General features: G+C 34.3%; 1 protein-coding gene and 1 non-coding gene across 3 annotated transcripts in view; both read right to left on the reverse strand.

The window, feature by feature from the left end:
- LOC143199054 (tyrosine-protein kinase-like otk) overlaps window positions 1–25,243 on the reverse strand; it is a 142,036-nt gene that overhangs the window by 31,274 nt on the left and 85,519 nt on the right. The gene's annotated exons all lie outside the window — the stretch shown is intronic.
- Window positions 24,389–24,460, reverse strand: TRNAH-GUG (transfer RNA histidin (anticodon GUG)). Its single transcript has one exon. It is a non-coding gene; the product is annotated as a tRNA-His (tRNA).

Genomic DNA, 25,243 nt, shown 5'->3' on the forward strand with positions numbered 1-25,243 from the left:
TGTCGTTCATGTCACCTTTCACTCACATTTCCCAAACTTTCGGGAAAGTAGTCGTGGTTATAATAAAGAAAATGTACTTTTAGACTCATTAAACAATTTAAAGCTTGAAATGATTGCGATGAGTCTTTATGATTGCCTAAAATGTCTCTATGACCTCCTCAAGAGCAATCCACCCTTCTTTTTGAAGATCCGTCGTGGTGGTGATGAATTGTGAGTCAGGTATACGTCGTGTAATATTTGGTCGGACAAAACCACCTTTCCTCTGAATGAATCTTTCAAACTGAGTATTTGAAGCAATCTCCATATTTGGGAAGTGATTTTACAAATTGATTCATCAATCCCAACTTTATGTGCAGTGGTGGAGAAAGAACTTTATGTGGAGGTACCAATATTTTGTACTATTCATTTGATCTTCACTGCTTCTTTTTCTTTCGTTTGTCTCTTGTCGAAACTAAGCCTAGGGAAACTGCAGTCCCGAAATCATCAATAATGTTCCTTATTCTATGGTTCTGGTCGATTGTCGAGTATTTTGTCTGGATATACTGTTTTCTTATTGGCTTCATTATCTTGAATAATATGTTCTCTACAGATTTCGACCCAGATACTTTAATATTATAATAACTTCTGCTATTTTCCATTATGAAGGTACACGTTTCAGTTTAAAGATGACGTTAAATAGACTAGTAATTTTATTAGCTCTAGCTTCTTATTATCTTCTTGGTCATTGCTGCTTTTTACAGGAAGATTATAGTTTAATCCTTTTGATTGCCCCAAGAGTGTGTAATAATTTATAAGCTTTTAGCTCTTGCAGATAGAAGTTCATTGATTCTTCTTTCAGCTTTTGGATTTATTGGGAACCACGTTTTTGTCTCTAGGATCCCCAGGTTGTTTTCTTCCTTGACTGGTTCTCATACCACTGCTGGGTAGATTGTACCTTTAGTTAAGTGTGAAATGACTTTGGTGTTTTTGTAGGCTCTTTTTGGAGAAGCTTCGTGAAATTCAGGACTGTCAGGTTGTCAACAATAAATCTTTCCCCCAAATGGTTAAGTGTTTTGTTGACTTTACTCCAACTATTCTGCATTTAGAGATAATTTCTCCTGATAGTGAGCAGGATGTTTTATAGCTTATTAAAACAGGTTGAAGTTCTATCACAATTTGTTTTCTGTGTTCGTATCTTTTTCATATTTTGCATTGTAGAATAACTTTATTATTCCTTATTGTTTCTAATCAGATGGGCCCTTGTAAAGGTACGAAAGCAGTGAATACTGAAGGTATACCTCGCGACAAAACATTAGCCCACGGTAGCGTTGTAGCCTGCTAAAGTTTTGCCGCGAAATGCATGTAAACAATTAACAATTTACAACTTTCATATTGTTATTTGATAACCTCACCTCGTATAACGAAAACACGACTGAAATCATCATTAGAACTGAACTGAATAAACAATTTTCAGTTGTGATTATATACTTAGGAGCTGATCAATGCATTAATCTCAAATCGAAGAATAAAAGCCATAAACTGTAATAGCCCTCGTATGAATCAAACAGCATAGATGGCGTTTATCATTAACCCGCAAGAAATCCGGTGCCTGATACTACTACGCTATAGAATTTAAACCGTCTTTTAATGGAACAAGGCTCGGTGCGGCTATGTGTTCGTATTGTGTGCATGTACGTTCACAGCTGTGCTGAAATGGTTTAGATATCATAAAGGAAATAGATTGCCGGCATGATGCTCGTAATGGCACCATCATGAATAAGTCCCGTTTCAACGGAATGTTAACGTTGGAAATAAACTCGGCTTTATGCTTTCGCAATAACTATCGCGGAAAATGGATTTCGAATAATCTGTTCTGGATGCCATTTCTACTTGTTTATCATTATATGTTTTATTAATAAAGACCACTATTGTAAATGACTATTGTCCATGATTTTCATTTTAGCCTTGATTATTGTTGATAAATGATAAAAAATTTAATATATTAAGCGCAAGTAAGATTACGTCTTTAAACTAAGGTAAGTAAAATGCCTTTATTTGTTTCTTATACAATGATACGTATTATTTTTCAAAGTATCGTTTATTCAAAGTATACTTAAGTTATTTCCAGATAATTCACGAAATATTACGAGGGTTGCAATTTATATTATGAGTCATGGTAATAGTAAATATGTTAGCCTGCATGTGACGTTTCCAATAAAAAATTTGATAATTTAGAATTCATGTCTTCACCAAGCAATTTGATTTCAGCGATCCTTTATTTTATTTTATATCCGTTAGAGATCCATCGGGAGTTCAAGACCTACCAATTAAATAACGGGTGCTAGTGCTAAAGATAAGGTAAGTGCTACAATTAGATGACGAGAGCGAGCCCGTGCTATTCTGGTTTTTGATCAATATTTGCTTGAACTTCATGAAGATAACATTTTGTTGTTGAGGTTTGTTTCATTTCTTACTATATTTTGAAGGAAATGGAAGGAATAAGTAAATTTTTCTCTCCAATTAGGGGAATTTTATTTGGATTATTGAGGAATTTGATAAATTAGCATTGGCAACTCTGGTCTTTCTTTCTTTCAAAATTAGTTCATGACCAAAAAACGTAAGCATGCATTTTCATTCGACTACCTTTTTTGAATATAGAAGGGTTCGAAAGTTTGGCGATTGGGATTATAGGCCGGCCAATTTAGCCATAAAAATAAAAATTCCGACAGAGCTGACTTTAGATAGAGTGTTTGAATACACCACTATAAAAAAAGGAAATCCCCATTGATCTCACGTCTGCTAAAAATGCAACGGTTCTTCAAAAAAATAGCTCAGCCCAAAATTATAGACTACAAAAATAGTTTTTATAGCTTTTTTCCTAAGAACTACTGTTTCTGAGATTTGCGATTCTAAAAATCGAAAAGACCAATTTGATGTCGTTTGGGCACACATTGTAAATTTCAAGATGCTCATTACCTGGTTTTCTAACTGATGTAACTAAGCTTAAGTATGCAATGTTATGATTTGACACATGTGTCATTTTATTCTACTGACATCAAGCTTCAAAGCTATACATGTTCTATTTTGCGATAAATAACACCGTCATAGATCTATCCGGGCCTGAAAACGCACATTTGCGGAAGAAAAAAGTCGCTAATAGTCATCGTTTCCTGGTAGAAACTTACGGTGAGCGTGCTCTAACCCTAAAAACCCCTTATATCGAAAATTCAAAAGTGGTAATTTCGATGTGCAAGACCAAGATCGTTCTGGTAGACCTAACAAGTTTAAACACGCGTAATTGCAAGAGTTATTGGATAAAGACCCAACCTAAACTCAAAAACAATTGCCAGAAGCGTTGATTAGCGTCCGATTACGAGCAATGGGGAAAATCCAAAAGGTAGGTGGATGGGTGCCACATCAATTGAATGACAGCAAATCGTCTGTGAAATGCTGCTTCAAAGGTATGATTGGAAATAATTTCTGCATCCAATAGTGAAGGATGATAAAAAGTGGATTTATTTTGAAAACCCTAAGCGCAAAAAATCATGATTATCACCTGGCGATGTCGGCCTTTTGACTCCAAAGACAAACCAACACGGCCGCAAAACAATGCTCTGTGTTTGGTGGGACCATAGTGGCATGGTGTATTACGAACCGTTAAAACCTGGTAAAATAGTTAATAGCGATCCCTACCCACAACAAATGATGAATTTCAACCACGAACTGAGTGAAACACCTCCAGAACGGCCGAAGATACCGTAATGAGATTTCACACCATGGTAATGTGTCGTTTCATAAAGCAAAACCGGTCGAGGAAGGGTTGAAACCACTTGGATTGGACATATTGGCAACCGCCGTATTCTCCTGGCGAGAGATTCAATGGGACAAGCACTTGCAGAGCAGTACTTTGCCAATTTCGAAGACTCAAAGGACAAACAGTTGTTTTGGGCATTCATAAATTGCCTGAAAGATGGACAAGAAGTATAGAATAAAATGGCCAATACTTGGAATAAATACGTTTTTTCATTTTCTTGAAAAATATTTGGTTTTTTCCAAAAAAAAAAACAGTAATGACTTTCCGATACACTTGGTATACTTATTAAAGATCCGTTACCATGAAATGAGTACTTCTAAAAATACTAAAACATTACTTATATGCCGACACAACGGCTTAATGTAAACATAATTTTAAAAATCAAAAATTCCTTCGGAAAATTATATAACGTCGCGCTAGTGATATAATGTCTCATATAAGAACCCAGCAGGACTAATAAATAACCCGACTATCTATTTCGGGTACACCTATCTGGTTGGGCCGGTACTATCGGTGATTTACAGCAGCTAAGCCTTCAGTCGACGTCTTATAAACGGACGCTTTTATGGCTTTTTTAGAAAGCGTCGAAAGGTGTCTGCGTTCTGTCGAATTTATGACTGTTCGGCCACTAAAGTAAATAATGTTCAAAACGAATAACAAACATCCAACGGAGACAGTAAAGGCAACGTTAAAACTAAATCAAAACTGACATCAACAAACCACAAATTATACCGGTTTAATTATTAGGAGAAGAGTAATCGGTTTCGAAAGTATTACAAATAATATAGACAATTGGATAAAGAATTCTTCGTTGGTTACGTAGCGATAAGTGTTGGTAATTAATGGTAGAACTTTGTTTTGAGTGAGTTGAATTGCTAGTTGGTTTGATATTTTAGTGCAACCCCATATTTGCACTGACTAATCAACCACTCTTTCTGATTGAGAGAAGTTGGGAGCTTCGGATTAATCAGTACGGTTGCTTGATTTTGAACATTTCAACATAAAACATTTCCAATCACAAACAATCACCTCTCCAAAAGTACTGTATTATTTACTCTCATTCAAGGGTGATGTTTTAGCGCACTCCATAAGTCTAAATAGGTTTTATAATTGACTAATGAACCAATATTTTCGATATTATGCCAAATTTGGGTATATCTTCCGGCTAACCCGTATAGTTCTTTGAGTCCGATATGATCTGCTTTTGGTCTAACGCGATGTTTCCAATTCAAATTAATCATAGAGATGAATGCCGAGGTATTTCGCTGATTTTGCTTGAGGAATTGGACATCCTTAATGTGATATAATCAGATTTTTTATCGAAACATTTCGCCGAAATATAAAATTGGAATGGATAGATTTCGAACTATTAAACTGTATTCTTCCATCTCTAGCCCATTTGTCACTACAACTGCCCTTTTCTATAGCCCTACGAAGAGCCTTTTGAATAAGAAATATATTGTGGGCAAATGTTCCAAGTACTGTTACTTTTTTTGTTCGGATATCAGCGGTATAGAGCAGATACAGGAATGATTTCAAAATACTACATTGTGGAACTGTAGAGGATACAAGCTTAAGTGTTGAGAAAGCTGGTGAAATGTCAGTACTTCTTTTCTTTGGACGCTTTTCCGATAACCCTAGTTCCTCTATGCACTTGGTCTATTGTTCAGTGCTGATTTCGAAATCCAAACAGGAAACCTGGTATTTTTATAAGTGGTTTAATATTTTTAATAGCAGTTTCTCAAATAAATTTGTGATAGAGCTGTAAGTTGATTAATATTTGAAATTTATATGAAACATTTCCTTTAAAAAACATAAAAAAATTTGGGAGGAATTTTCGAATCCGACTTTCAATGCTTCAACTCATATGCCACTGATCCCGAATATATAAGGTGGGGCAAAATTTCCGCTACCAGGCTGTCTGGTGAAATTGAAGATTTTTCGTCTAAATTGATAATGAGCTATGAAGCCCATTTTCTTGCCAGTGGCCACGTCAATAAAGAGAATAGTCGATTCTGGGGAACACAGAGTCCTCAATTAATTCATGAAACATTATTGCAACCACTAAAAACAACTGTATCGTGTGGCATTCATGCTGGAAACATTATTGGTCCCTATTTTTTTGAAAATGGCCCAGTTGGCCCCAAAAGTGTTCCAGTCACTGTTACTGCTGAACGGTGCCAAGACATGATTTGAAATTTTCTTGTGCCTAAAATACAAGAGAAGGACTAGAGGATACGTGGTTTCAGCAAGATGGGGCCACAGCACACACAGCTCATTCAACAATTCAATTACTGAATGACGTTTTCCCACGAAGACTAATTTCGCTAAGTGGCGATTTAGCATGGCCAGCCACATCTGCGGATTTAACAGCACCACACTTTTTCTTATGGGGTTTTTTAAAGTCAAAAGTTTATGTGAATAAGCCCCAAACGATTCAACATTCTTGAAGACAATATTCGTCACGAAATTGAAGATGTTGCAGGATGTCATGAAAAATGCCTTAAAAAGAGCCGAAAAGACCAAATAAACTTTTTATGAAAACCAAACTTACTTATCTTTTCTTTGAGCAAAGTTATAGGCAATCAAAATGGTAGCGGGACTTTTGCCTCACGCCGTACAAAATGTTATTCATAAAGCCACTCTATAAGGCCAACTAAAAGGATTTTTATAAAATTCCTCGCTATTAAAATTCCCGAGACGAGAAGGAAATGCGAATGAAATTTACGAAAAAAAAAGAGAAGGTTCGGCCGAAAAGAAACTGCATATTTAATATCGGCAAACTGGAGACGCGACCAAATCCATCTTTTGATGAGTTTTTTGAACTTTCTCTTGCACATCCTCAACCGAATTAACGGATAGCGGCGGTTCTCTTAGACTGTAAAGCGCGCTTAAATTTTAATCTCTCTCTGCGGGTATGATCGCTGGAATACGTCGGATAATAAATCGTTCGGGTAAATCGCTATCCGAAAGGAAAAAAGCGACATAAATTCGCGAATACTCCGTAACACCCTGTTCGCCTTCTGGGTTTTTGTTGTAAGTTTGCGCCAGTTAGCACGGAACTCGTTTTTTTTTGTTCAGAACGCGTTTGATATATAGGTTTTTGTAAAATATAGGAAAATCTAACGTGATATTAATAAAACAGGCAACAGGGTTTGACACAAAAATATAGAGAAATTATAAATTTACTTGTAGTTATTATCTTTAAAATATTAAAATTTTTGAGATATTTCCTAGCGTTTTGCAAATACTGGTATGTAATATATAGTAGAACACATTTTTTTGGCAAAATTAATTTTTTTTATTCAACATAATTTCCTTTAAAGGTGAAACACTGATTATAGCGACCCCCCAACTTCTCAATAATCACCTCTTGATTCGACAAAAATTTCTTCCCAGCGAACATTCTTTCGAAATCTGAAAACAGGAAATAGTCGCTGGAGGCAGATCTGGAGAATACAGTGGATGAGGAAGCAATTCGAAGCCCAATTCATGGATTTTTGCCATCGTTTTCACTGACTTATGACATGGTGCATTGTCTTGGTGAAGCAGCACATTATTTTTCTTAAAATACGGCCGTTTTTCGGCAATTTCGTCCTTCAAAAAGTCCAATAACGCTATGTAATAGTGTGCAAGTGGCTGTTGATGGTCCTTCTTTTTGCAAGGTTGTCAATGAAAATTATTCCATGCGCATCCAAAAATATAGACGCCATAACATTGCCTGCGTTTTCCCACGCTTTGGAGCGGGTTCATCGTGTGGCGTCCACTCGGATGACTGTCGATTGGACTTTGGAGTGAAATGGTGGAGCCATATTTCATCCATTGTCACATATCGACGTAAAAACTCGGGTTTAGTACGCTTGATCCATCTACAAACACTGTTCCGAATAATCAACTCGTCGTTGTTTTAGGTCAAAAGTGAGTTTTTGCTCAACTGTATTTTTTCCCTTTAAAAAGCAATATTTAACCAACACGCGAAATTTCTTTTTTTATCCATTTTTTCCACGGTAACAAAAGTTGCTTCACTCAAAATTATATAATTCACAAACAAATGATCCGACAGCTGTTAAATTTAAACACGTATCTTTTGAAGGTTAGGGCTAACTAAAAAACATATGGAGTTAATTCTAGTAGTGCCATCTATGTGTTAGGCCGCGGACTTTTCAATTGACCTGTTATTTTCTATTGGCATAAATAAGACTTTTTTTGCGGGATTTCTTGCGTATCTTAGTATAAAATAAATAATATGTATCTTATTCAGTTAAGCATGGGACAGATTCCGTTATGATTTGGGTGACAACATCGTGGTATTCCGCTGGTCTTCTCATTCACATGACTGAACGGTTTACTACGAAAGAACAGAGAGTGAGGAGTATATTTCCATTTTTAGCATTATTGAAGTAATTGGCGCATTCCACGTCGAAATGCAGTTGTTCTAAATGCAAAACAAATGGTCGTTCAACACTTTATTAATTTATAAATATTGTGTATATATCAGGTGTTCATCATAATATACCGTAATATTTTTTCCACCCCTGTATCAACCATCCTCTTGGAGGACGGAAGACAAGTGTTAATATTGACTGGTATGTCTGTTCTTTAACATGAATAAAAATAACTTAAATAAGGTCGGATTTTGGTGGAAAAAAAGGGTTTCCGATAGGAGTTTTACTTAACTTTCAGTGTGAACAAAGTGTTGGCGAAAGTGATCATATTTCAATAAAGTTCTTTTTCACAAAGTTCAGTTCGATGAAGAATGGTGTGACATTTCAAAAATTACCAACCATAAAGCATGAAGAATAGACTTACTGATAAACGAACGCTTGAAAACCTTGGGGATGATAGATATAGAATGAAATAAGCTTCTTAACGACTTGAAATCCAGAGATATTGAGAAACATTCTTTCATTTGTGACCTGCTGCTTCAGTTACAAGAACAGGAAGAGGTTTTATAAAAAACGATTGCAACAAGATCACTGATGTAGAAACTCATGTATTAAGGTCGGTAAACCATGAACAACAGGTACAAATATAATCTGTTTTATTTGGTGGGAGTATAAAGGTATGATTTACTATCTAACTTACTATCTATCTAATGATTAACTTCTAAAACTAAATGAAATCATAACAAAAAATCCCACTAATGAGGCGCTTAAAGTGTGCATAAAAGCAAAAAAAACTGTCAAAATACTGTGAAAGACATTGAATATTGGATTTGAATAATATTGGGAAATACTCAAATGAAAGAATCCACTCGGCTTTCTTCAGATCTACCATCGTCCGACTATTACTGGCCCCTCATGTCCTTCGCATGTATCAGGACAGATTCGCTGCTTAAGAAGATTGCAAAAAATTATCCAATTGAACGAAGTAAGGTTCATTGTTCGACAGACAGAAAACTAATAACTACCAATTTGTTTCATCATCATTATCAATATATTAAGAATCATTTAAAATAACGTTTAATATTTTTCGTAAGATCCTGCTTAAAAGGCTGGTTTGTTTAAGATTGGCTTTTGCAAGGCCCTTAAAGAGTTATAGAAATGTTTGGATGTTTTTACATGTTAGTAACCTAATCAACCATGCTATATAGATTCTACTTCACCAGAACACTTAAATTTAGGTTCAATATTACTCAGACAAAAACATGTCTAACGACCAATATTGCATCGAATCGATTTTTCTACGAGAGTAACATCTTCTCTTGCATCTGTTCATGATAAAAATCATCATGAAAACTATTAATGAGCTTATGCTAGGAAAATAACCATAAAATGTGATGAAATAGTATTGTCGGTACAGTAGTACACTAATGGTATACAAGTTGCAAAACATGTACTGTAATGTTGTGAGAGTGATCAAAGAAAAAACATTTGCTTTTCATGCCAGTTGGCTGAAGGCTACACATCATAAAATCTGACATGACAATGAAGAAAGGAGAAGCTATTCAATATTAAAAACTTTTATCACCTTTTAAAAACTTTTATCAAGTACTCCTCCAGAATATTGTGACCTATAAATTAAAACAACATAGTAGAAAAGCGCAGTAAGCTTTGGTAGACAAAAGAAGACTATGTATTATTTAGAATGTAATTGTTTATGAATGAAAATTTGTTTGAATTTACTTGATTCCATTGCCTTAACTATTATCAAGGCAGCAGGCTTTTTAATTTAACAAATATTTAGAAAGTTTACATTTTCATAAAGTTACAGTAACTAAATATATTCTGTAGTATATCCTAAAATGTTTAAATATTAGTATTTCCTAGAATTTTTAAATATTTTCAGTACTTCTTAGAATGTTGGTTAAACAGCTATGAGTTGTGCTCTAGAATATAGTGGTTCGAATAGGATTTATTATTCCAAAGACTTAAGTAAGAACAGATAGGATTGTAGCTTGTATTTTAGACAGACTGACTATAAAGCCAAAGGTGGAAGACGATTGTTTAACAAAGATGAATCTACTACTTTTTTTTCAACTTCCTTCAAGTCTTTTTCCTACTTTTTACTACTTAATTTCAACTGTAAGTCCGTCATTATGGTATTGTGGAATTTAAATACATAATATTTCTATATTTACAACTTCAACATTCGCATTAGCAGAAGCAATTCTATCTACATTAGTATGAAGTCGATACAAACATATTTTTTAATGGTAATAGAAAGAGTTTCCAAACTTAACTGAATTAACACAATATGCGTTTAACCACATCAATTACAGTTCAGCAACAATAACAAACAATACATCAGAATTTAACAAATATTATTCTCCATACGCAAATATTTTAAATCAAAGGGCGACATTTGTGTTGTTTTTGATGAAAGATTACACACATTTCAACACTATTGAATTCCAGATCGTATCGTTTTTTGCGAGATGTGTTCCGACGCTATTTTCATTTTTCTTTTATTTCCCATTTCCGTTTATCGCAGGTACATTATATTTACGCTTCATAAAACCCAAATAGATGTATCCACGTCGATGTGGTACTGGTAAGACTTCTTTTTTTATCCGTTTACTTCGTTTGAAGTCTAGAAGGAACTTTTTCGATTTCATATTGCAAGAGCAAGTGAATGCGGGGGCGTTACCATAGAAGTAGATGTTCTTGCATCATCGATGTTACCTAATCAGTTCAGTTCCAACCTTCGTAGGGTGAAGACGTATTTTCAATACGGTCCAAGCTATAAAAAGATACCTTTCTTTAAAAAAACCCAGTATTTTATTACGGTTATTTAATTGACTGTTAAAAACGCATAACAGATGCGGCTATCCGTCTCTCAGTGGACCTAAAGTGTAGTGAATACGTGTTTACGTGACCAGACAAAAGGACTGCATCTCATTTTTATTAGTGTTTAAAATAATTTCATCTTATTTTACAACAGTCCTTTTGAAATTCATTTATAGTATTTATAGTAAAAAACTAGTGCTAAAATAACGTAAGTGAAAAATGAAGTGCGTGAAATAAACAATGTATTTATTTTATTTTTTTTATCCTCTGGAAGTAAATTAAATAAAATATTAAAAATTAAAAAATGGCAAACAATAGCGATTCAACCAAATCACCTGCACACTTTGATATAAGATTAGAACAAACAGCAATAACGCAAACTCCACCATCAGAATGGACTACAGTCGTTAACAAAAAACGATTGAGAAGTCCAGAAGAAGAAATCGCGAGGAAACAAACAAGAATCAGTGACTATTGGTTGCAGAAACCGATAGAGACAAAAAACAGTTTTAGCAACCTGTCGGAAGAAATTGAAGAGAACATACAACCAAGCCCTGAAAAAGTTGTTCCCAAACCACCACCAATAACAGTCTATAAGGTAGGAATAATAAAAAACATCCATGATTTATTAAAAACCATTACTACGAACTACACAATTAAAACAGTGAGCTATGAAACAATTAAAATCCAATTGTTCGAAGCGGATCACTTTAAAGTTCTTATAAAAGAATTAGATGAAAGAAACACCCAATACCATACATTCAGGCCAAAATCCGAGAGAACATTTAAATTCGTATTAAAAGGATTACATCACGGGACGGACTTTAACACCATCAAGGTAGCACTAGCTGAAAAAGGCCACGAGGTCGTAAATATTCACAATATACGACATCACACGACAAAAAAACCTCTGCCTATGTTTTATATAGACATAAAACCTAATGGAAACAATAAGGCGGTGTATGAAATCACCAAATTGGAAAATAATATTATTAAATGCGAACCACCACATATAAAAAGAATTATACCACAATGCACAAGGTGTCAAACGCACGGGCACACAAAGACTTACTGTCGCAAATCATATAGATGCGTAAAATGTGCAGGAGAACATAAGACAGGAGATTGTACTCGTAAAGTTCGCGATGAAAAAGTGAAATGTGTCAACTGTAACGGAAATCATCCAGCGAACTACAAGGGTTGCGCAGTTCACAAGCAACTACAGCAGAAACTCTATCCTGCCTTAAGGGAAAAAAGGCATCAACAAAAACAATCCACTACTACCAATCTACCACTACCCACCAGAACAAGTCAACCAGACATAACTTATGCCCAAATAGTTGAAAATGGTTCAGCACAAAAACGAGAGACAATATCTCAACCTACTGAAACTAGCAACATCTCAAGATTAGAAAATATGATGGCCAAACTAATGGATCAAATGAGTACGATGCTTGGTCTACTCACAACCGTCGTAAGCAAACTTGCCTAATGCCTGAAACCAATAGCTACAAAATCGCCGTCTGGAATGCCAATGGGCTCCAACAACATGCCAGGGAACTAAAAATGTTCGTAATTGAACAAAATATTGACGTTATGATGGTTTCCGAAACACACTTTACGGACAAAAATTATTTGAAAGTTCCTAAATATAAGCTTTATCATACAAATCACCCTGATGATAAAGCACATGGAGGTACAGCCATATTAATTCGAGATGATATAAAGCATTTCGAAAAAGAAAAATTCCGCAAAGACTACCTGCAAGCCACCAGTATAACCATAGAGGAAGCCCATGGACCATTAACAATTTCTGCGATTTATTGCCCACCCAAACATAACAACAAGGCAGAACAATTTCAAGAATTCTTCCGTACGCTAGGTAATAGATTTATAGCAGGAGGAGATTATAATGCAAAACATTTAATGTGGGGTTCAAGAATAATAACCTCAAAAGGTAGAGAACTGCTCAAAGCCATAAGGATAGATAACTTACAACATATCTCTACTGGTGAACCAACATATTGGCCTTCAGACAGAAATAAAAAACCAGATACAATAGATTTCTGTATTACAAAAAATATTGATCCAAAAAAGTGTCAGGCAGAATCATGTTTCGACCTGTCTTCTGATCATTCACCAATAATAGTAACAATTTCTTCAAAAATTACCATCAAAGATAAACCCCCTTCTCTGTGCAATAATAGAACTAACTGGCCCTCATTTAGAGAAAACTTAGACCAAAATATCTCTCTAAACTTACCGTTACAAACTGAAATGGATATAGAAATAGCAGCAATAAATCTTACAAAAAATATACAGGAGGCAGCATATTCCGCGACTCCCAACATTGAAACATTTCCAAGAAAAAATACACATATATCATGTACAATACAGAAAAAGATAGCAGAAAAAAGAAAGTTACGACGAAATTGGCAACAGCAAAGGACTGAAGAGAATAAAAGAAAATTTAATAGGGCCATAAAAGAGCTGAGAGATCTAATCCAAATCGAACAGAACCAAGGCATTCAAGAATACCTAGAAAACTTGACATCAACTGAGGCTACAGACTATTCGTTGTGGAAAGCAACAAAAAAGCTTAGGAGATCCCAGCAGCATAACCCATCTATTAAAACAAGCGAAAATAATTGGGCGAGAAGCAATAAAGAGAAGGCCGACATTTTCTCAAAACACTTAAAAAATGTTTTTAAACCTTTCCAGTCTCAGCTACATAAAGATGACGAAAATAAAATTACTAGCTTTCTAGATTCGCCATTTCAAATGGATTTACCGCACGAGAAATTAACGGTCAAAAAAGTTAAACATACAATAATGAGAGAGATTAATATTAAAAAAGCTCCTGGTTATGACTTAATTACTGGCAAAATTTTAAAAGAACTATCAGAAAAGGCTATAAAACTATTAACATATATATTTAATGCTATGCTACGAATTAATTACTTCCCTAGTATCTGGAAAGTAGCTAAAATATTAATGATACTTAAACCAGGAAAAATACCAGAAGATGTGACCTCCTACCGACCTATAAGTTTATTACCAATAATCTCGAAAGTTTTCGAGAAGTTATACATAAAAAAAACTAAACTATATAATAGAAAAAAGAAAAATTATTCCAGAACATCAGTTTGGCTTTCGCAATAAGCATGGGACTATAGAACAAGTGCATAGACTTGTAAACCAAATAAACGCTGACCTAAATGCCAAAAGATATTGTTCGGCTGCTTTCCTAGACATATCTCAGGCTTTTGACAAAGTATGGCATACGGGCTTGCAGGTTAAACTAAAGAAACTTCTCCCTCATCCGGACTATCAGCTACTAAAATCGTATCTCACTGACAGACATTTTATTGTAAATCAAGGCGATGAACATACCGAACTAAATCCCATATATTCAGGAGTTCCGCAAGGTAGTGTACTGGGTCCAGTACTGTATCTTCTGTATACGGCTGATCTGCCCACCACAAAAATAACTACTGTGGCAACATATGCAGACGATACAGCAATCTTAGCATCCCATGAAGATCCAGTCACAGCATCAATAAACCTACAAACCCACCTGGAGCAAATACAATTATGGTTGAAGACATGGCGCATTAAAGCCAATGAATCAAAATCCACGCATATAACGTTTACCCTGCGTAGAAGAACATGTCCACCAGTAAATATCAATCATCGCCAACTCCCCCAAGCAGACCATGTTAAATATCTTGGTATGCATTTAGATCGACGCCTAACCTGGAAGAAGCACATACTCTCTAAACGGAAACAACTAGGACTAAAATTATATCAAATGTATTGGCTCATTGGGCGCAAATCCAAGTTATCATTAGATAACAAGGTATTGCTGTATGAGTCTATACTCAAGCCCATTTGGACATATGGAATTCAACTATGGGGTACCGCTAGCAAATCCAATATATCCATCATTCAACGATCAAGTTATCATTAGATAACAAGGTATTGCTGTATGAGTCTATACTCAAGCCCATTTGGACATATGGAATTCAACTATGGGGTACCGCTAGCAAATCCAATATATCCATCATTCAACGGTTTCAAAATAAGGTGTTGCGTGCCATTGTTGATGCTCCGTACTATATTTCAAATAAAGTGATACAACGCGATATTCCTCTAGAACCTATAACGAGTGTAATCCAACGTGTTTGTGTGAAGTACTTCGAAAGAGTGTCAGTGCATCCCAATGTACTCGCTAATCAGCTAAATATGCGACGTGATAGTGAAGTGCGTAGACTAAAACGTTTAACACCATCTGATCTGATTACTGGACATATGTAGAGTTTAGAATAAGCATTAGAATAAGACTAATTAATTAAGATATTTTATACAGAAGATTGCTTAATGAAGTGATTTTCTACATGCCATGTATATATAATATAAACAGAAGAAATACTTATTGCCAATAGGGCAGATTGTGGACTCACGAAGAGTAATAATAAAAAAAAAAAAAAAAAAAGATGTTACCTAATTACTAACATTGAAGTTATATTTAACGTGTAGACATTGCTTTGAAATTTTTTAACAATTTTTTGAAAATGTTCCTCATTATCCATGACTGGATCTATTATGTTTTAGAACCAATTAACACTCTCAGGATATCACTTCAGAGGGCCTCGAGTTTGATATATAGACTATCCAATAAAACAGCCAGTGTACGCCATCAAAACTTGTGACGTCAATATGTTGGAATGTTGCCGCATTAACGAGAGTTTTGGTTTATAACGTTTGTCGATTTGTAACCTCTAATTATTATTACTAATGTTTTGAAACATTTTGCAGCCATTTGACCACAATGTCTATCATCAGCAACACATTGGAATTGGAAATATATTCGATGTCATCTATGACGTGCATTGGCTGTTTTATTGGAAAGACTATATATAATATGTAATGTACTGATAACATACATTTTACATTTATCAGAGGTGTGACAAAATAAGCCGCGGTCTTTTTATATTTCTTGAAATTTAAGGACTACTTTTTACATTCTATTACAAATCGAAAATGGAATATGGATATCTCACTAATTTGGTTTAATTCATTGTTTGGTTTATGAGTTTAGAAATTAGAAATGCATTTCGCAATGAAAGCCTATGTCAAGTGTTCTTCGTTAAAATTTGATAAAAATTACAAAATCAATTAATGGGAAAAACATACATATATAAAACATAAAAAACGTAAGTAATATCATCGTCAACTTATAAAAAGAACCCATTAATTGATCGATTTGTATCTAGTATCTAGTATTATGTAAAAGATATGAACAATAAGTAGGTTGTGAAAAAATTGTCGAAAAAGTAAAATATATAACAGATCAATTGAAAAGTCTCCGGCCTGGCGCTACTAGAATTAAATCCATATGTTTTTTAGTTAGCCCTAACCTTCAAAAGATGCGTGTATAAATTTGACAGCTGCCGGATGATTAGTTTGTGAATTATAGCATTTTGAGTGAAGCAACTTTTGTTATTGTGAAAAAAATTGATAAAAATTAATTTCGCGTGTTGATAAAATATTGCTTTTTGAAGGGGAAAAAATACAGTTGAAGCAAAAACTTGGCTTAATGTCGAGTTTCCAGACACTGCTCCAGGAAAATCAACCATCAAAGATTGGTATGCTAAGTTTAGACGTGGCGAAACGAGCACCGAAGACGGTGAACGTAGTTGAAGCCCAAAAGAGGTTTTTACCGACGAAAACATTTAAAAAATCCACAAAATGTTGAATGACCGTAAATTGAAACTGAATGAAATAGAAGGCACTCTAAAGATATCAACTGAACGTGTACATCATATCATTCACGAATATTTGGGTATGAAAAAGCTCTGTGCAAAGTGGGTGCCGCGCGAGCTCACTTTTGACCAAAAACAACGACGAGTTGATGATTCGGAGCAGTGTTTGAAGATGATCCAGCGTAATAAACCCGAGGTTTTGCGTCGATATGTGACAATGTATGATATTGCTCCATCATTTCACCATCAACATTTCACTCCGAAGTCCAATCGACAGTCATCCGAGTGGACTGGACACGATGAACCCGCTCCAAAGCGTGGGAAAACGGAACAGTCGGTTGGCACGGTTATGGCCTCTGTATTTTGGGATACGCATGGAATGATTTTCATTTCATCAACAACGACTATTACATGGCGTTATTGGGCCGTTTGAAGGACGAAATCGCGACCGCCTTTGAAGAAAAAGAAAGTGCTGCTTCACCAAGACAATGCACCCTGTCAAAAATCCATTAATTGGGCTTCGAATTGCTTCCTCATCCACCGTATTCTCCAGATCTGGTCCCAGCGACTATTTCCTGTTCCCAGATCTCAAAAAAAATGCCCGCTGGGAAGAAATTTTCGTTGAATGAAGAGGTGATCGACGAACCTGAGACCTATTTTGAGGCAAAAGACAAATCGTACTACAAAAATGGTTTCGAAAAGTTGGAGGGTAGCTATAATCAGTGTATCACCCTTGTTTTATTATGGTGGGCCGGGGACTTTTCAATTGTGATAATGCTTGATATTTCATGAAAACGTATGAGCATATATCTCTAAAGAAAATTGATTGAAAATTGAAAACAGTAGATTAGAGGATTTCTGCAACCGCATATAGTTCAGAAATGTCTTCCATATGATTATTATATATATTTGTCTTTACCTAGCTTTTAGTAAAATAATTTTGGTTAATGGTATCTCTCTCTAGCATGGTTGTTTTTGTCGGATTTACATCTATGATCACAAGAATTCCGGCAGTAAAAGAACTTCTTTAACGTTATGACTACTCCACCAAACATTTATAGAGTCCAGATTTGTTTTAAAAAAATAGAAGCTAAATTAAGTTACTTGGGAATATTGTTGAAAAGAGGTTTGAAATAAATTTCTTTTAGATGGTAACGTCCCCTAAACAGGATGCTGGTGTACTAAATCTATTCCTAAAGCCTGAAGTATCTCTATAGTTGTTCTTACGTAAATGCCACCGAAGAAAAACGTTTATGGCGTCGTTTACTCTTTAAAAATTGCATACCGGGTGTTTCATACACCACTGTCTACTGACAATCTCGTTATTCAACACCGTCTATGAAATAAAATAGATTCTGCTTGTATTTCTGGAGTTATAAATATATCAAAATATCTTGTACTTTATGTTTTAAGTTCATTTTGTTGGTGAGTTTAAAGTTTTTGGGTTTATATAGATGCAGTAGTAACGAATATATTATGTTCTGAAATAAAATTTAGATGAGAATATCATATTGGTATTGGATTTTATGTCACAAATAAGAAAATTTGATTATAATATAAACTAGCATATATGATAGTTCGCTCAATTTTTATGAGAAAAATATATTTTAATTGTCGCTTGACAAAAACGAGGAAGAAAGTAAACAAATTTCCGTTTATTCGACTGAGGAAATACTGGAATTTTGGAACGTTATCGTAATTAAATATATTCAGTAGTATTTCTTAAAATGTTTAAATATTACCATTTCTTACATTTTCCTCAATTTTCAGCACTTTTTAGAATGTAGCTTAAAGAGTTATGAGTTGTGTTCTAAGATATAGTGGTTCGAATAGGATACATTGGGGATGCAGAAAAAATATCGAAATATCGATATTTTTTTCGGTGACCAATACCCCTAAGATACATTATTCTACAAATGCTTTAGTGAGACCTAGGTCTGTGCTTTGTATTTTAGACAAGCTAGGCAACAGAAAGTCCTTCATTATGGTAAATGTATGTAGTTGATTTTAAATACATAACATGTCTTTATTTACTGATCTTTTTGTATTACTAATCGGAAATGAAAATGGGTTCCAAACTGAAATAACAAAATATGGTTTTAATCACACTAATAACAAATAGCCGGCTTGGTTGGCGCAGTGGTGGATATATATATATATATATATATATATATATATATATATATATATATATACATATATATATATATATATATATACATATATATATATATATATATATATATATATATATATACATATATATATATATATATATATATATATATATATATATATATATTTATTTTAAAGTCTCCATTTTACCATTTTCATTTTCCTTGTCGGATTTTACACTTTTGCCTAGCACATTCACAAATAAAAACAAAATTTACGACCAGGCTCCAGCAGCATTCGAACTCGCAACAATAGGTGGACCGTCTTGTCGCCTTTACTACTGCGCCAACCAAGCCGGCTTGTATATATAAAAACACAACCATTAAAGTTTTAAAATTTGAACTAGTAACTATAAGAGCTTTGTGAAAGGATTATGCCGATTCTAAAGAAGATTTCTAGATCTTTAGGCGACGGTCCAATCTCTATCCAATAACCACAATCATCAAACAAAATGCCGCTATCAAATATTATTGTGGAAACCAAGTTATCTGACGTTGTTTATATATATGTATTATTTGTGTTGTCGAATCGTATATATTACAGGGCCTTCGTCTAAATTTATGTCCGTATACGTTGGATGCAACTCTAAAAATACCCGAACTATCACAAACAATCGCCGGTGCGGGCCGCTTTCAAACATCCCGGCATCAGTCATTTTCGATGGCGGAGACTCAAATATTTGGCCGAAACATGTGGCTTAAATCGGTAAAGACGTAGATTAAAGGATACATCTACTTGACGTTCACGCCTTCGCACTGATATAAACATAAATCATAGGCGAAGTAGTGTTGATGTTGGACACGCGCAAGAGATCATTCCTTTCGGACCGCCGCCATAAATTTTAACAAACAAAAACGGCGTGGGTTTGGCTACAGTTACCGTGAGTTCGGGTGTTTCACAGATCAAGTTTCGGAGGATACATTGCTCCACAACATCTCCGGATTTGGCGCATGCGCACTCTTCTTCGTATAATAAACCATAGAAAGGAATAAACTATATGAAACTATACCGTTTTCCTTTTTACCTTTTTACCTGCCAAATTTATAACAAAATGATTTTCAACCACCTGGAATAGGTATCAACATGCCAAAATTTAATGATAACAAGAACAGGGAAGAAAATGATTCTTGTTGTGTTGGAAGCAGTCAAGTCATTAATGAGGTTTGTCCACCAAGAATAGTAGCGAAAACTGTAGTAACTGGTAATAATTAGATATTTATTTTAAACATAACATATTTTAGTAATGACTTACATTTTATTTTATAGCTAAGTGTAGCTAGAATTTGTTGAAAATAAAAGTCGAAGAATATGGAATTCAGAGAATCTGAGAAGAAGAAATTAGACAGCATTTTGCTAAGATATAAGAATAATGTACAGTGAGATACGTTGAAATAATTAAATTTGTTAACAAAAGCAGACCTATGACACCCTAATGATCTAATGACAAGGAAAATACAATGGATTATTATTACAAGTACACAGATTGCAAGAATACTAATTCTGTAAAGTATACTATTACATTCATAATTAAATAAAGATTACTTACCTATTTTAAATGATACAAGATTAGAATTGTTCTCCGTTAGCCGTGATCGTCTAGTGGTTAAGACCCTATATTGTGGCCGTAGTGACCCAGGTTCTAGGGATGAGTAGTGACTATTTCTGGAGAATCCCTAGATTTTGCGACGTTGCCATTTACGAGCAATTAAGATTTATAATCCAATGTACAACACCTTTTGTACGGTTAGGAGTTCTGTTGTTTATAGTTCATTTGTTCTTTTTAGTGCATTATAAATACAATACCGTTATTATATTATAAATTATACACAGTAAAATCATCGATTTTTGAATATTGTCATTCCATCCAGTTGTTACTATAATTTTGCAAATTGGATTCAGTTCCATAGCAAATTCATTATATTTTAGGCATAGTTGACCCAGCGAAAGTAAAAGTACCGATAAATATGACTCCATGTTCTTTATGTGAGTATAGCTCATCAAAATCACAGTTCGTTCATCATATAGTCCATCAACAGCACTAAAATTGAACAAGAAACATTGAAATTTGACTCGCTTGATTACTTTTAAGGTGGAAGGTTCCTATTTTGATAAAAATATTACTACTTCTAAATTTGAGTATGATCGATCAGGAATTCATAAGAGTGTATCAAACCAGCCGCCAAAAATTCCAATGGATGTTAATTGGATGAAACACGAGCTAATTTAAGACAATTGAAAAGACAAAGGATAATTTGAAAAGCCTAGATTTATTGACTCATAAAGATTTACATAACATTCGGCAAGCAAACCAATGTAATTCTACAGGTAAAAAACATAAAAGTGACGCTAAAAGTGTTGAAACATGTGTAAATAATATCAAAAATACAGAGTTTCATATAAGCCTCAATCTTAGTTTCTGGGTACTTACCCTACTTTAAAAAAAGAAGATTTCATGTTGATCATGATGAATGAAGGACAATATGAAATGTTAAATAATATAGCCATGAATGTGTACGTGAATATTCTACATTCAGGCTTAATGCATATATATTTGAATAATCAATGAAAGTATTTTTAGTACTGTGCAAGATATGTTATTGAGTAATTTTATACAAAATTTCAAATAGAAAAAATATACCAAAACATTAATTTGGATCTCAACATAACAATCCTTGAGCGCATGCTGGGAACTAGGCTCTTGTCTAGGGATGTCGAACAGCATCGATATTTTTTGTATTATCGATAGTTGTAAATGGGAGTATTGAATTTGTAGTTGCCAATAGTAAAATATGGATATTAAAAACCTAGGGCCCTTGAAGGGGAGTATTGAACTTTTAGTTTGGGGTTTCTACATCAAAATCGATATTAAAAAAACATTTCGCAGCCAAATAAATGACCCCAATATCAATATTTCTAATCATAATATTCTGGCACTTTCTACTGTGAGTATTAATTTTTTTGCTCTAAATATTCTTTCCTATAAATATGACTTGAATATAAAAAATTAGGAAACGTTATTTCATATTAATATAATTGGAGAGGTTAATTTACAACGTTGTCATAAATATCAGAGGTGTTGTATTAAACCATTTTGAAATGTTGCTAGTGTATGGGTAAATTTGTTGGAACATCAATGCAAATTTTTATGGAAATATGATGCTTGATATTATTAAGAGTTTATGTATTTTGATCATTTTTTCATTTAAAGAAGGCATTTATTCAGAACAATTAGCACAATTTATGTTACAGTGCATTTGTTAAGAACAGCAATATTAATAAGGATAAGTTTAAATTGCAAAATAGAAGTGTACCAATCTCTCTGAGTTTATGAAAAATTAATGGTTACGATGGAAACATTAATATACGCCAACGAGACCATTATTAAAAGCAAATAAAAAAATCCTATAGAGAAATATAACGATACGAATCAAGTTGGCGTTGTCACAAACATCGCCCGTGTTATCAGCTCGGGAGCACCCCACTCGACGGAAACAAAACAAAATCCGCGCGGTAATCAGACCGCCTTTGATCTGAATATATTAAAAAATTCATAATGAGGAAATCTGATTTACAAAACGCGAGGTAGCGAAAAAAATGCGAATAATAATCATGGCGTTTGGCATCGGTGTTCGTGGAGGTTTCCCTTTACGTCTCCGCTCGGCCTTTCGCATCGTGATCCCCCGACGGGATTTTTATGTATAAAAATAATTAGTGGCGGATCAGGATGAGCATACTTGAGCGGGCACAATAATGAAATCAATTTGGTCGTCGTATAAATTTGCAGCCGGAGTGGAGTGCTGTTGATAAAACAGACGTGATATATTTTTTCATAATCTCGCTTTTTTTGTTGAAATTCGTTGTTGATTGAAATCGATTTATTTTTAAAATTATTATATGGCTGCCGAAATTTATTAAGCTGGTCTTGAGACGTGTCAAATTTTACATCGTGAAATAACTCTCTACAAAATACTCAGAAATCTAATCCCAGATGTTGAACACGGGCGGGATGAACACTAGCAGCGCCAACTATGAAATGAAAACGATTATCTGGCAACCCAGAGATGTTTATGTGGGATGTTATTGAAGGGTATTTTCGATCATTCAGTATCGACGACATAAACTCAGCTCCGATACCTTTCATTTATTTGTATTTCCTTAATATTTTATATCATCAATAAATAACGGCCACATAATGTACACATAAAACCGTAAACCGTTGTTTAAAATAAACGTTTTACCTCCATTCACTGAGCCATATCATTAACCCTAAAGTGGTGACTCCGACGTGAGCGAAGTGCCTAACAGATAAACCAGCTCAACATAAGCCACATATGCTGAACACATACATAGAAGGAATACACGAGGAACGAAACCCATCAACATCACATGGTCGACGTTATCCCACGAGACTAACGCGATGGACGAAAACACACCCTTGCCTCACGAAACGGGACACGTAAGTCACCACACTTATAGGTACCCTCAAACAGATCGGAACGCCCCAAGACGAACGACGTCCTGCTACAACTTCGATGCCAGCTGTTCCTGTAAAACTCCTCACTCAGGTTGGGATCCCCATCTCATAAGCAGTCCCTGGGCGATTGATTGCGTGATTGCGAGTGCACTCCGGACTCCGCACCTTATAGAGGTACGTTCCACGGCAGCTCCTCTAGGAGGGGAGTGATGTAGCGACAGCTACGACCCTTTAGACCACCACGCATTCACCTACAGTAAGTTCAAAGGTTGGCAACGCCGGTGGATTGGTACCAAGCGATTCTCGGCTATAAAAGACCACCACGACGACGTCTCACTCTCTATTATTTTCTCTACCCCCTTGTAACAGTGCCACTTCCACAGCGCTACCGTACGTCCATTACCTAACCTAATATCCTGTCCATTCTCCTGTCGATCGATTGAATTATATCATTGGATTCTCAAATTAATATCAATAATTAATAAAATATCAGATGTTGATGATTCTGTAAATCGTAATATATTAACGTAAATTATAAATATAATGTCTCAATGTTGTGTAGCGTGTATCTACTTAATACAATCGGACAATCATTAGATCATTAAACACTTATTCCGTTCCTATTATGTATTACTTACTAAGATCTATAGTCAGCATAAATTGGTAACCCTTGGTTATAAAGTGTCAAAATTCGAGTCGTGAAATAACGAAAATAATGTGAAAAACTATTTTAATACATAAATCTCAAATTTAAAAAATAATCCCTTAAATATTCTTATTTTAGTTAAGTGTCATAAATTGTAATGGTTTGATTATAATAAAATTTGTTTAGTCTAAGTATAATTATTTATGTTAAAATTATCAATCATAATGTTATTGTTTCATTGATTACTGAAGACAAAAAATTATCTGAAAAAAGTAGTCTCCACCGTGACAATATTCCGGAGAACATTGCCGTGACCAGGATTCGAACCTGGGTTACTACGGCCACAACGTAGGGTCCTAACCACTAGACGATCACGGCTAACGGAGAACTGTTAACGGAGAGAGAAGTAAAATAGATACGGATAGATATTTTGATATTCACGCTCTAATACACAATTAATCTAGCGTTTAAATTGCTATGGTTCGATGTTGGTGTAGATTATATTTACATATGAGGTATTTACAATGAATGGAGTACTAATAACCTAATAGCTGTTATAATTATAAATACACAAAAAAGATAATATATATAATAATTAAATATATATATATATATATATATATATATATATATATATATATATATATATATATATATATATATAGATAGATAGAACATAATTAGATTTATTTATTAAGCTAAATGTAATATGGTATAGCAAAAATTAGTGTACAATTTTTTTAACAATTCATATAGAAGAAATAGTAGTTAAAGAAGTTTATTCAGATCCTTTCAATATTGTTATAGAGACGGTAGTCATGGGACAATCATAATTGCACTTTCGACATTCATTGTTTTTGTTGTTTGATTTAAATACATTTGTTTCTAGAACCCATAAAAATACTTTTAGAATTACTTTTAGAATAATTTTAGAATTGATTACACAATACGAGGGGCTCAAATATTAATAAAAAGAAAGGAAACTTTTAGCAAACCTGTGACAAGTCGTTAAAGAAAATATTGGCTAGGAAAGAGCAACACCTGAATTAAATCGAAATTACTAGCAGGAATTCTTAACTAATGGAGAACTATTTTTACGTATTTCGAAAAAAAAAAGAGCAAACATACCTTAAGAAAGGTATGAAGATAAATGAATATCGT

Source organism: Rhynchophorus ferrugineus, unplaced genomic scaffold (assembly GCF_030347505.1).
Source record: "Rhynchophorus ferrugineus isolate W39M unplaced genomic scaffold, kcgeb_rfMv2 rfM6, whole genome shotgun sequence".
NCBI lineage: Eukaryota > Metazoa > Arthropoda > Insecta > Coleoptera > Curculionidae > Rhynchophorus > Rhynchophorus ferrugineus.